Raw genomic sequence first — 12,534 nt, 5'->3', positions numbered from 1 at the left:
GAGAATACGCTGCCCTTAAAGCCAATCAAAAACTGTATTTCAGGGAGGAGACTGTGAGGAAGTGCCAAATGTCTCTGAGAGTCCAAATAACAAGGACTGGGAGATAACAGAGCACTGAACCCAGCAACGGGGAGGTTTATCCATGAACCCGACCAGGGGAGCAGGGGAGCAGGGGTGGGGAACGCTGAGTTGGTGTCAGTGTGAGAACAAGGTCAAGGAAAGGAAAGACGGGGAACAGCAAGAACTTGCCCCAGCTTTACTGTGACGAGGAACAGAGCAACCGACGGGCAGCTGGAAGGACAGAGGAATCCAAAACGGGCGGTGGTCCCTGGTGTGTGGGTCTCTTGTCTGTCTGCCTGCCTGCCTGCCTGCCTGCCTGTCTTCAGGAGAAATCGCAGCATGTGAATGGAAATAACTGGAGAGAAAACGTGCTGTGTGACAGGAAGAGGAGTTACGGCTGAACAGTAGCCAAAGCAGAAGGACTCTCACGCACACGAGGACGACCCAGCCCAAAAGCAACCACCCTGCACTAGGACAGAAACTTTAGAAAGAACACTTGAGAACAACAACACGTAAGATGTAGTAGGGCACCAGGATGAAAGGGCATTAACTCCAGCACGCGACTCTTGCGGAAGCTGCTTACTGCTTTGTCTTCTTATGACTTCCATTTTTCCCCTAGAAGTCACACGTGTAGGGGGGTAAAGGGCAAGTGAAGGTGCTAGTTCCAGGATGTTTTACTGGTGTTTTGTATTTCACCTGTCTGGCTGTTTTTGATGCCTTTGCGACCATCCTATCAATGTTGAACAGAATACATCTGCACATACACACACCTATACACCTGTGTATTCCTTGAGTTTATGTACACTCTTCCTCAAGCTCTTTACTCTCTGTTAACTTTTACTATCGTGAGTTTTCGTGGTTTATGACTGTGTACAATGAGTCCTTTCACTTGTCACTCCACCTTCCAGGAGTGGCTGCAGAGGACCTGAAAATATTTTCATTCTCTCTGCCCTCTAGAGCTCCTTTTCACCACCTTCAATCATACAAATCCTCAGCTTCTGTCTTTCCCAGTTCATAGACTCTACTCTGCATCCCTTAAGCCCTTCCTTTCCACACATCTCCATTTTAGGAGCCCTGCTCTAATAATTCTGCCACTACAGAGATGTGTCACGGTCAAGTACAAAAACAGGATAAGGAGTATTTTCACTTTCCAATGTTGTCCTAAAGATAGCCAGGATTTTTAAACCTTTATTTAAGTCTTAGGAACGCCCTGGACCAACTCCTTCCTGACATTATCTGTAGCACCTACTACATCCCTTTCCTTCAGTGAAATGATAACTCGGTCTATCACTTTAGATGTGAAGTTTATTTTTCCAAAAGCGCCTTGCATTACCTTGGCACTAAAGTAAAGCCCATCTGCTGTTTTTCTGTTCCCTTCCATGCCTCCCTCTATTAAGGCACAGAACTAACAAATCCTAAACAGTCTTCTATTGGAATAGGATTGCGGGGGGGTGGGGGGGGGAGACTCTTCATCTCTTCATCTAAGGCTGAACCGGGAAAATCGGCAGATGAAGTCTAATCAAAGCTGTCCCGACATCAGAGGTTAGTGCAGCACACTTCCCCCCAAAATTCTCTCCGGTGATAAATCAATGGGAATGATAACCCCCAACTGAGTGTACAGCTTTGAATTTCATTGGGATACAAGAGAGACAAGTCTTGTCTCCCACCAGAGCTCTAAGTCTGGTCTGATTAAGTAGATAGGTAAGTAAATGAAAGAAAGAACGGAGAGAGGGAGGGAAATGGACAGGGGTACATGCGTAAACATATATAGACACACATACGTACATATGTATACACAGACATGCCTCTTTCATTTACAAAGAAAGAGCAGTACATACCAAAGTATTTTTGATTCAAGAAACAGCTCGTCTCAGGAAGTGGCTAACAAGATACCTGGTATCCGATCCCAGCTCAGCGACTAACCATCACGGTGACTTTGGACAAGCCACGTCAGTGCTGTGGTTTTGCAGTTTTTCCATCTGAAAATTGCCTAAGGTCCCCTTGCAGCCTGACAATACTATGGGCTATAAACAGCTGACAATAGTGTATAATATATTCCTGGGACACTGACGTTACAGCCTCCTGCCATTTATAAGCCTATTTTAGACAGGAATGAGTCAGAAAGACACTCGCCCTGCCATTATCAGAATTTAAACTATTACAAACACAGTGCTGCATACTTGTGTCAACAGTCAGAAAATCAGGATTATCTCCTACATTATTACTGCCTTTCCCCGTCTTTAATAATGTTGCTATTATTTTCGATTCCAGGCCTTTTTTTTTTTTTTTTTGAGTCCTCCTAATAAAGCCATTTTTATCTTGGCCTTTACCTAAGGTACACTTAATGTTAAATAAAAATTGCAGAGTATTACTTAAAAATTTTTTTTAATGTCCAAAAAGATCTTGTTCTGAATGTTCCATCAAAAATGATTTCTTTTTAATCTCACAGTGGAGTTAGGGGGTCTCACTAACCCAGTTTATCACCTCCATGTAAATGAACCTTACAAAGTGGGCCAAACCTGGAGGTACGTAGAGGCACAGAAAAGTGTCCCATTAGGGGCGCCTGGGTGGCTTAGTTGGTTAAGTGTCTGCCTTTGGCTCAGGTCATGATCCCAGGGTCCTAGGATCGAGTCCCACATCCGGGCTCCCTGCTCAGAGGGGAGTCTGCTTGGCCCTCTCCCTCTGCCGGCCACTCCCCCTGCTTACGCTCTCTCTTGTTCTGTCAAATAAATAAATAAAATGAAAGAAGGAAGGAAGGGGTGGGAAGAGAGAGAGAGAGAGAGAGAGAGAGAGAGAAAGAAAGAGAAAGAAAGAGAGTCCCATCCGACATTTAAGGAGCCCATGCTTTCCTTTTCAGACTTCCCCGTGTTCTTCCCACATCCTCCCGATATCTATGGTAAAAAGAGGTTCTAGCGACCTTGCACAAACTTTAAATCTCTGAAAAAGGGAAGGGAGTATGTCTCTCCTCAGATACAACCGTAGACCACCAAGACAGAAATACCTACTTTACTTAGTGGTTAAGTGAGGGACCACTTAGGAAGGATAATCTCTTGGCAAGGGGCCCAACTCTTTCTTGCACTTCCAGGCATCCCTGAACGGGCCGGCCTAAGGAGAGGCCTTTGCAAGTGACTCCCTCTGCACTAAAATATTGAAAGAAAGGTATTCCTACTTGCATTCAAAACACTAAATTTATAGTCAGGCTGGTTTGGACTGGAGTCATAAGGTTCCTCAACAGACTTCAGCTTCCGACTACGAGCTCTGGTAAAAAAATCAAAGTAGTTGACAAGTGTTAGAGGAGAAGACAGTGCTCTGTCAGAGCAGCCCTTTCCGGGTCCAAAGGAGAAATAATAAATAAAATGTTCCCGATGTGTGTGTTAATTCTAACCTACCTAAACAGTCCTCACCACTGCCTCACCCCAAAAAGACATTTCAGCGACGGACCTGACAATGCAGGCTGTATCAACAGAGGAGACACAGTGAAAAACACGCACTGCCTATCCTAAAAGAACTCATAACCCCGTTATACTGAAAGTAAGGAAAAACTACAGAATCCCTAAGTGTGACAGAGGGCCACAGTGAAATACGTAAACATTAGGAAAAAACCCTCACGGCTCTTCAGCAGTACCCCTACTTTCCAGAAATTCTATAAATAATCTTCCAAGTTACAATGACTTCAAAAAAGCTTCCTATTTCTGTCCCTCCACCTACCAATTTTCTGAGAATTACATGCTTGGCCAAATTAACTTGAAGCTGAGGAAGTACTATACCAAGCCAGGGTTCCTCAATCCCTGCTGATAAGCTCGGGGTCCAGATAAATACCTGATGAATGAGCAGCTTCTGAGGGGGTTATGACATAAATCAGCCATTCTACTTGAACTACGTACTCCCCCACACATACACACACAGAGATTACAAGGGCTTTCGTTTCTTTTTCAGAAAGTTTGAGACAATACTTAAGGACAAACATTAATAAGCAGTGAACATCAAATTACAAGCTTGAAAAAGAAACTCTTAAACCAAACAGCTCACTCAGCTCAAAAACTAAGGACTGATGAAGTTATATAATAACCAGAAAACTAAAAAATACAGCCTCTGCCACATTTTAATTTCCCTCTGTGCCCTAAAAGAAATAACTCGTAAAGATATAGTCATTAAGGCTTTAACATGATCAGACTGAGAAATGGTACTTCCTTGAGCTATATCAGGGAAAAATAAATCCAAACCACATAGGTCATTAGCTTTTGGAGAAAATGGGGTGGGCAACTGCATGAAATCACCAGTAGGTGTTAGAAAGCATATACACACTCACATTTGAGGGTGATAGAGCCTTATGCAGCCTAAGTACAAAATAACATTAAGACAAAGAAAAGGTCAGCGCACAGTGAAATATTCCCAAAAGGAGTATTTCAAGAAACATTTAAATCTCACATATAAAATTAAGTCTCAACTCCAGAAGGGGGGGGAAATAAACATTTATAACCTTACCTTTGCCAAAACTTTGGATGTAGCCAGTGTTTCTCAGGCTCTTTTAATTAGTAGAAAAAGTTTCACCAAGTCAGGGCCTATATACAAATCCACAAACTCTCTCTTCTTGCTGCCCATGGTAAGGCAGGAAACAGCGTTGAACACTTCAAATGCTCAGCCGTTAAGAGCTAAAAACAGATCCTGTGCAATGTTGGATATATTTTTGTCTGCTAGCTACACACCCTCATCATGTTCAATTTTTTCCATTGGTGGAAGAATATGATGCACACTTAACCAGAAAGTGGTTTTCCATGGGCTGCCTGAAGCGATTAGCCAGGACAGCCTGCCATCATGCTCGGAGCCGCCAGGCTCACCCATGACTGGGCTGCTGTTGGACCCACATTCCAGAATTTACCACCAGAGTTCCATAGGAACTCGGCCCCAAAGTTTGCTGAATAAAGGTTTACTCACTTGAAGGGAGTCTCAGCTGCTTTTTTAAGCCTTTCGGCAGTAAGAATACACACACACCTACCGTCCTTGTGTTTAGAGCAGTAGTAAACGTTCTGTCTCCAAAACCACAGCTGGAATGTTACGGTCATAAAAACCCTGCCTCAAGAGCAGCCCTTCAAAATAATTTCGTGATTTGCAAAATACCGGGTGTACACTTACTCCATGTTCCTTGCTGGAGTCATTTCATTTTTAAGTTAGCTGAGCTGCGGTGCCCTACATTCAAAGTGCTTGTTATTCCAATAGGTCGCTCTTTTATGAAAAATAAGCACGAGACTGCCTTTTTAAAAAAAAAGTGTTCTGAAGTCTTGTTGTATCTTTTGATGAGAGACCTTCAATTTAAAGTATACCCAACAGGTAAAGCAACAGGTTAAAATCATTTTATATTAAGTCTTGGGAAAGATGTGCTGAAAGGGAGAACAGGATTACATGTGTATAGTTTTAAAATTTTTGAAATTATATTCTACAGAAGAAAACAGCTTAAGCAGAAGTGTTCAAGTTATCCTGGACAAACATATGACAGCAGCTTTTTAAGGCAGTATTTTCATTTTTTTAAAAATGTGGATGGATCTATGTATGCAACTGACAAGATTCTTAATATTCAAGACCGGATTGTACTACAGACATAGAAGATTTCAACTCCCTATCTTGCACGAAAAATGAATCGCGACATATGCATACACACATCTACACATAGGAGAACATGCATGAACACATAACTTTTTTCCCCCCAAATAGGTTCCATGTAGTTAATACCCACCTGAAGATACACTTTCCAATCTTAATTAGCAAATAATAAAAGCCATTCCATCCGGTCACCTGTCCAATAGTTACTAAAAGTAGTCTAAACTCTACAAAACTTTATTCATGAACACGGAACCAAACAACCTGTAAAGCTGGTGAAGCGCACCTGAAAAACCGCCTTTTCCAATCCCCTCATTTCACAGATGAAAAAAGGAGGCCTTAAGTGACTTTCCAAGGTCACAGAGCTGGTCAGCAACAGGCAGGAGAGCAAGAACTTGCCACTCAAGTAACCACAACCCCCAGGACCGAAGTCAGAAGGTTGCCACGGAAGCCAAGTCACATAACAGAAAACACGGGGATTCCCAAAATGTTAATTCGATGTGTGTGTATGTGCGTGCGTGCGTATTAACAAATACCCTGGGCTGGGCACCTGGCTGGCTTAGCGGGTAGAGCATGCAACTCTGAATCCCAGGGTCGTGAGTTCAAGCCCCACTCTAAGTCTACTCAGGGGAAAAAAAAGAAAAAAATACCCTGGGTAAATACAGAAGAAGACAGAATGCTATGTCATCAAGCAGCATCATTTCTGTTATTAAAATAAAAGCAAAATGAAGTATCAGCCAGCATAAAAGAAGTAGTTCCTTGAGACAGAAGAACTACTCCTGAATATAAAGGGAGAGAGAGGAGAATTAGGGAAGAAGGAAGTTTAAGATGATGTGCTTCTCAATGTGAAAAATGTATCAGAAAACAATGAACTGTGTGGAAATATCTGCATGCCCCTATTCTAGTCCTGCCTCTAGATTTAAAAAAAAAAAAAAAAAAAAGAATCTTATTTATTTATTTAAGAGAGAGAGAAAGAGTGAGCACGAGCAGGGGGGTTGGGACAGAGCAAAAGGAAGGAGCCCCACATGGGCACCCCCTGCCTCTAGATTTTAAGACAATTCTGACCCTCAGATGCGTGTTACATGTAGATCTGCTGATCCCAGAGACGCCGGTAAGACAAATTATCTCCAGTATTCCTCAGACATTTCCAGTGGCTTTGTACTGTCTCGTTCCAATTTTTAATCACTGAGGTCATCCAAATAACCTCAGTTCTATGGGTGTATAAATGCCCTTAGAGTTTCAAACTAAGAATTTTTAAATTCTTTGAACTCTGCCCAACTACAATAAAACACTCTCAATTTAGTACTCTGTCCTAAAATTACAAAAGCCAGCATATCTCCAAATCATAAAACCAGACATTATCTTTCTAATGCTTCATTCTGAGATAATAACATAACAGGACATATGTGTTAACAGGCATCTAAAGTTAAGTTCCTTGGCAAAGACCTCTAAGAATTACATAAATTACTACTTAAGAATTATTCTATCTTCAAACATACAATGCAGAAGGACACATATAAAAACAAATACGGTAACATGCTAACAATTATAGAATTCTACTGGTGGTGGTGTTCACTGTACAATTCTTTCAATTTTTCGTTTTTGCAAATTCTCTTAATAAAAAATTGGGGGAAATGACATATGTACATGCGTGCATATGCACGCACACAGTCAAATTCCTATAAACAGAAAATAGAAAAGTAGTTGCCAAGGGCTAGGGCAAAGAAGGAGAGATTGGTAAAAACTTTTGTTACAGAGGCTCCTGGGTGGCTCAGTCAGTTGGGCTTCTGACTCCTGATTTCACCTCAAGTCATGATCTCAGGATCAAAATGCTTTCCTAGCATGGTGTGTACTGCTTTAAGGCCACAGCTTCACAAGTGTTGATGAACAAGAAAATAGAGGGGCACCTTTGGTGGCTCAGTGGGTTAAAAGTCTGCCTTTGGCCCTGGGATGGAGCCTCTCATCAGGCTCCCTGCTCAGCAAGGAGTCGGCTTCTCTCTCTCCTTCTGCCCTTCCCCCTGCTTGCATGGGCGTGCTCGCACATGCTCTAATAAATAAAATTTTTAAACAGAAAATAGAGCCCAGTAGAATCAACGAAAAACTTGATATTTATTAAGTAAAAATAAAGAGCAAAATAAAATTTCAACTTTTTTTTAAAGTAAACGAGATGGCTATACAAAACCAACAGTCAATTTTAAGCTAATCCCAAATGCGGTACTAGCATGGTATATATTGCTTTAAAACCACAGCAAACCTAAATTTCATAATATAAGCTTTTCCTAAGTGTTTCAAAGGCACCAACTCTGTAAAAAACATTTTAATGGAGTCAACTGTCATGAAAATGAGATTTTATGAAATAAATATTTATGAAGTCCAGGTGGGTACCTTACACTACATAATAAGCAAGTCCCAAGAATTTAACCAAATGACCAGTTAATTACTTTTCCAAGAATGAGCAAATAATGAACTGACATAAAAACTAAGATTTAAAACAAATTCTTAATAGAGTTTTCCTTTTTTGAGAGAGAGAGAGAGAGAGAGAGAGAGAGAGAACACATGCCCACATGAGCAGGGGGAAGGGGCAGAGGGAGAGGGAGACAGAGAATCTTAAGCAGGCCCCATGCTCAGCACAGAGCCCAACCCAGGGCTCAATCTCAGGACCCTGAGATCATGACCTGAGCCGAAATCAAGAGTCAGACGCTTAACTGATTGAGCCACCCAGGCACCCCAATAAAGTTTTCCTTTAAATGGACTTTTTTCTATAGGTCATTATATCCAAATTAAGTACACTTTGACTATTGACAATTATTGATAATGTATAAATTCCTAACTTTTGAAATTAAATAGAATGCTTTCTAATAAGAGGTAATATTTACATATAAATGATAAAAATCTGTATTAAAAAAATCATGCTACCAAAAATAAAACTACAAATGAGCTTCCACCAAGATAAAGTTTTCTGTAGAAAAAATCATTCAGAAAATACACTTATAAATACTAGTCACTAGACACATCTGTTTACAACATTTTTGAAGGGCTCCATTGGAACATTTAAGAAAGTGTAAGTAATCTGTCCAGAATTAAATGTAATCAATTAAAAAGTATTCTATTCAGCCTCCCACTCCACGCACTGTATCTTCTTTTTAGGACTGAAGTGAAATCGTTTAAGCTGAAAGGTTCCTAATCAGTTTAGTTCAGAGAATAATTGAATCTGAGTTTTCTAAGAGACCACAGAGGTCATCTAGCTAGCCCTATCTTGCTTCTAATTTGAGAGCCTCCTACGGTATCCTGACAGATGGGCCACTCTCTTTCTACCCAAATACACTGAGTGATGGGAAGTTCACAGCTCCATTAGGGAGTACATTCCATTGTTTAAAAACCAACTGATGGATGAGAACTCCTTCCAGGGACTTTAAACCAGTCATCCTCAAAATTCCACTAATGAAGTTAGTCTTTCTGTCATTAACAACACACACCCTACTCCTCTCTTCCTCCCAACTACCATACAAACAACAGAACTCCAATTTCATGGCTCTTCCCCGGCTCTTTCTTCTAGTTTATCTGCACAATGAAGCCAGAACCTCCCTTGTAGAACAAACAAGTAAAACCAAACTGTATTTTTCACTGAAAATCAAACATACAAAGAAGTCCTAAGACTTCAGTCTGTGCCTCAGTGGGCTCAGAGTTCAGTGCTCTTGGTAACCACCCCCAGAGTCAGCGAGTTCACAGGCCCTCATCTGTTTGGTGCCACAAAGTCTGGAAAGCTTTAGCGGGTCCAATGGAGAAAACTGAATGGAACCTCGTTCCACAGCCCACATGTGTGTGCAAATTATACACTGCTGCCATTTCACCCATCCAGGAGTCCCAACAACTGATCCTGGGGAAGATGAGCGAGTCTGCTGCTGAAAGCGAGGAAATGACCTAAAATAGAAGCAGAAAGGTTGTGTCTGAACACAGAGGGAAAAATTTACTGCCCAGGTTAGAGATCACACACACAACGTCAGGGCTGTTTAAATGCATGAAATGACACAGGCCAGAGTACCATATTCTTAAGAAACAGAAGCCATTTGTTTGCAAATTAGGCTTATACAAGTATTCTTGAGCACACACCCAAAAAATCTTCTGTTCTATTTTTCTGGAAACATGACACTCCACAAAAATATCTTTATTTTTCCACTACTAATACAGAAGTGGATAGAACTTTTCCAGTAGTCTCCTAACTCTACTATAAGGAAAACAGCTTAAGTAAATGAAACACGGTACCTGACACTCAGTGTTGGGAATACACGAAGGGGTAAACACCGTGGTGGACCCGCCCGCACCTACCCCATCCACTGAGGCCAGCAACCACCCAGCCTACTGCCACCTGGGAACACAGAATCCTATCTTGCCAGATGAACCGCATTTTTTAAGAATCACTGAACACGCTGCTTTTATATAAAATTTTCACTTTTTAAAGGTGGGCAACTAATTTAAATATCCTTAAAAGACTTGTCAAGGACACATTTTGCAGGCCCAACAAAGCTTATCCACAGCCCAAAAGCAACCAGAAGCCCACCAGGGTGCACCATCTGATGGAAATGGTAAAACACAAACGGAAAAATTGTAAATCCTGAAAAAGGTTTATTTAAAAGCAAGCAATCAGCAGTCCCAACTTCCTGACTTTGGAAAGCTAAATCCTGGGTCTCTAGGGACATACATCTCCACACAATCAGTTTGGCCAAGACAACCAGATGCGCACATGGGATTTCAGACAGGGGGCTGCTTCTATATTAGGGGGGGTTGTAATGGGCCACACCAGCCACAGCAGCCTCCTTCCTGGGGAGCAGAGAAATCCCTTCTCCGGGAATCTTGATCTGCAGCCCAGCAGCCTCTGGACCCACAACTGTGCAGAGACACCCCCCCCACCCCGCCCCGTTTCCTCCCAGCTCCTAGGTTTCGTTCTACTCATTGGTCCTCACATCTCATCGCCCCTGCTCCCTGCTCACAGGACACACTCTCAAGAGCAGCATCATGCTCGTCACTAAGCTTACTACTTTCTATGCTAAATATTCTATCCCCTTCACCATTACAAATGGGATACTATTTCCAAACACTCCTAACCGTGGTCATTGTTGCCCAGATATTAATATCCTTCCTAGATCTAAGGTCTAGAAAGAAAGAAAGAAGGAAACGAAAAACCCTGAAGCCCTGTGCCAGGAGTGTTACATGTATTTTCATATTTAATTCTCACAGTAATCCTCTTTGATTTGTATGATCAGCACTACTTTGCAGATGGAGAAACTGAGGCTAAGCAAAGCCAAGTAATGTGCTGACGGTCACAAAATAAGCACAACTAGAAAACTCAAACCAAGCCTGTCTGATACCAAAGAGACAACAATATTGTCATACGTACAGAAAATGGCATATCTGTGTTTTATCGCTATGACAACTAATTAAAATTATTAATAATTATAAGCAAGTCTTTTCTTTCTGGTGACTTTGGGGAACGGCCAGTTTTCATTCATGTAACGCAAAAGCAAATGCTCAAAGTCTTATCTCCACTTTATGAACAGTATCCAAATATATTACTTTTAAACCTAGCAGATATATTTAATATATAAAATTCTGAGTATATACTAAATAAAATAGCAGAAATTTATATAACACATATACATACTAACATCCTCAACTCCATGAGGAAAATGCTCTTATTACCCTCCTTTTAGAGGGTAATAAGAAAACGAGGCACCAAAGCTTAAATAACCTGCCCCAGGTCACTGAGCCAGGAAATGTCAGAGACAGGATTCAAACAACTCAGGCAATCTGACTCCAAAAAAATCTAACCTTTAGGGCTTTTCAAATAGGTGTGTTTCAGTCATGGTATCCAAACTTCATTAAAACCTAAATAAAACAGTCACTGAGGCTAATCAGAAATTCCTTTTAAATATTCTAATGCAGATGATATAAAGGTCAACCAACACACAAGTTACCAATTATCATCAAAATTTCTAACTTTAATAAGTGCTCTCTTTGCAAATAAACCCAAAACATTACAAAACTTCCTCTTTACATGGAAGATCATGTTAAACCTGATAATTCGGTGAGAGAATAATTCACATTTAGAAACAGCTACTAAATAGACAAACTGAGTCTTCAAAATCTCCTCTAGTGCCAACACATTTCTCACCATATGACACCGAGCAACTCAGGCAGTGAGCTGCACCTCACGGTTAAACTCATTATACATTCAGTCCAAAAATACCCACCGTGCACTAGACACTATTCCGGGCTGTGGGGCTACGTGAGGACAGACAGACAAGTGTGTTCTGACCATATAGAATTTCTGCTCCAGGGACGGTAAGGCTGAACAGCAGGCTGATAAACAAATACACAGGGGAGGGGCGCCTGAGTGGCTCAGTCGTTAAGCGTCTGCCTTCGGCTCAGGTCATGATCCCAGGGTCCTGGGATCGAGCCCCACGTCGGGCTCCCTGCTCCGTGGGAAGCCTGCTTCTCCCTCTCCCACTCCCCCTGTTTGTGTTCCCTCTCTCGCTGTGTCTCTCTCTGTTAAGTAAATTAAAAAAAAAAAAAATACACAGGAGAAAACTATCAGGTAGGACAGCACTTTGCAGAGAATTAAAATGGGTGGCCACTTAGGTTGGGTAGACAGAGATGGGTCTCTCAGAGGCAGCACCTTGAATTGAGATCCAAAAGGTGTGGAGCAGCACTGGAAAGATGGGACAAACTGCCACCTGGGAAGTTGATGCTGGTGTCTGTGAGCCTCTGCACTGCAAGCATGAACTGCAGACACTGCAAACATTTCCAGGGAATGACTTGCAACCATTCCAAACACTGCTTTGGGAACTCTTCCGCTCTCTGCTTTAGTACTTAAACTGAAAC

General features: G+C 41.6%; 1 protein-coding gene across 13 annotated transcripts in view; it reads right to left on the bottom strand.

Moving 5' to 3' along the window:
- The window catches only part of TIAM2 (TIAM Rac1 associated GEF 2), a 224,380-nt gene that overhangs the window by 122,479 nt on the left and 89,367 nt on the right, over positions 1-12,534 (bottom strand). The window contains exon 1 of one of the 13 annotated variants that reach the window (XM_073894137.1): positions 4,546-4,560. The exons of the other annotated variants lie outside the window; for them this stretch is intronic. The gene's annotated coding sequence lies outside the window, so the exon portion shown is untranslated. Of the gene's footprint in view, positions 1-4,545; positions 4,561-12,534 lie in introns of those variants that run through there. 13 annotated transcript variants of the gene reach the window in all.

This window comes from Callorhinus ursinus, unplaced genomic scaffold (genome assembly GCF_003265705.2).
Source record: "Callorhinus ursinus isolate GAN/ISIS: 27379988/994484 unplaced genomic scaffold, GSC_fseal_2.0 scaffold6, whole genome shotgun sequence".
Lineage (NCBI taxonomy): Eukaryota > Metazoa > Chordata > Mammalia > Carnivora > Otariidae > Callorhinus > Callorhinus ursinus.
This window is presented reverse-complemented; position numbering and strand designations above follow the sequence as displayed.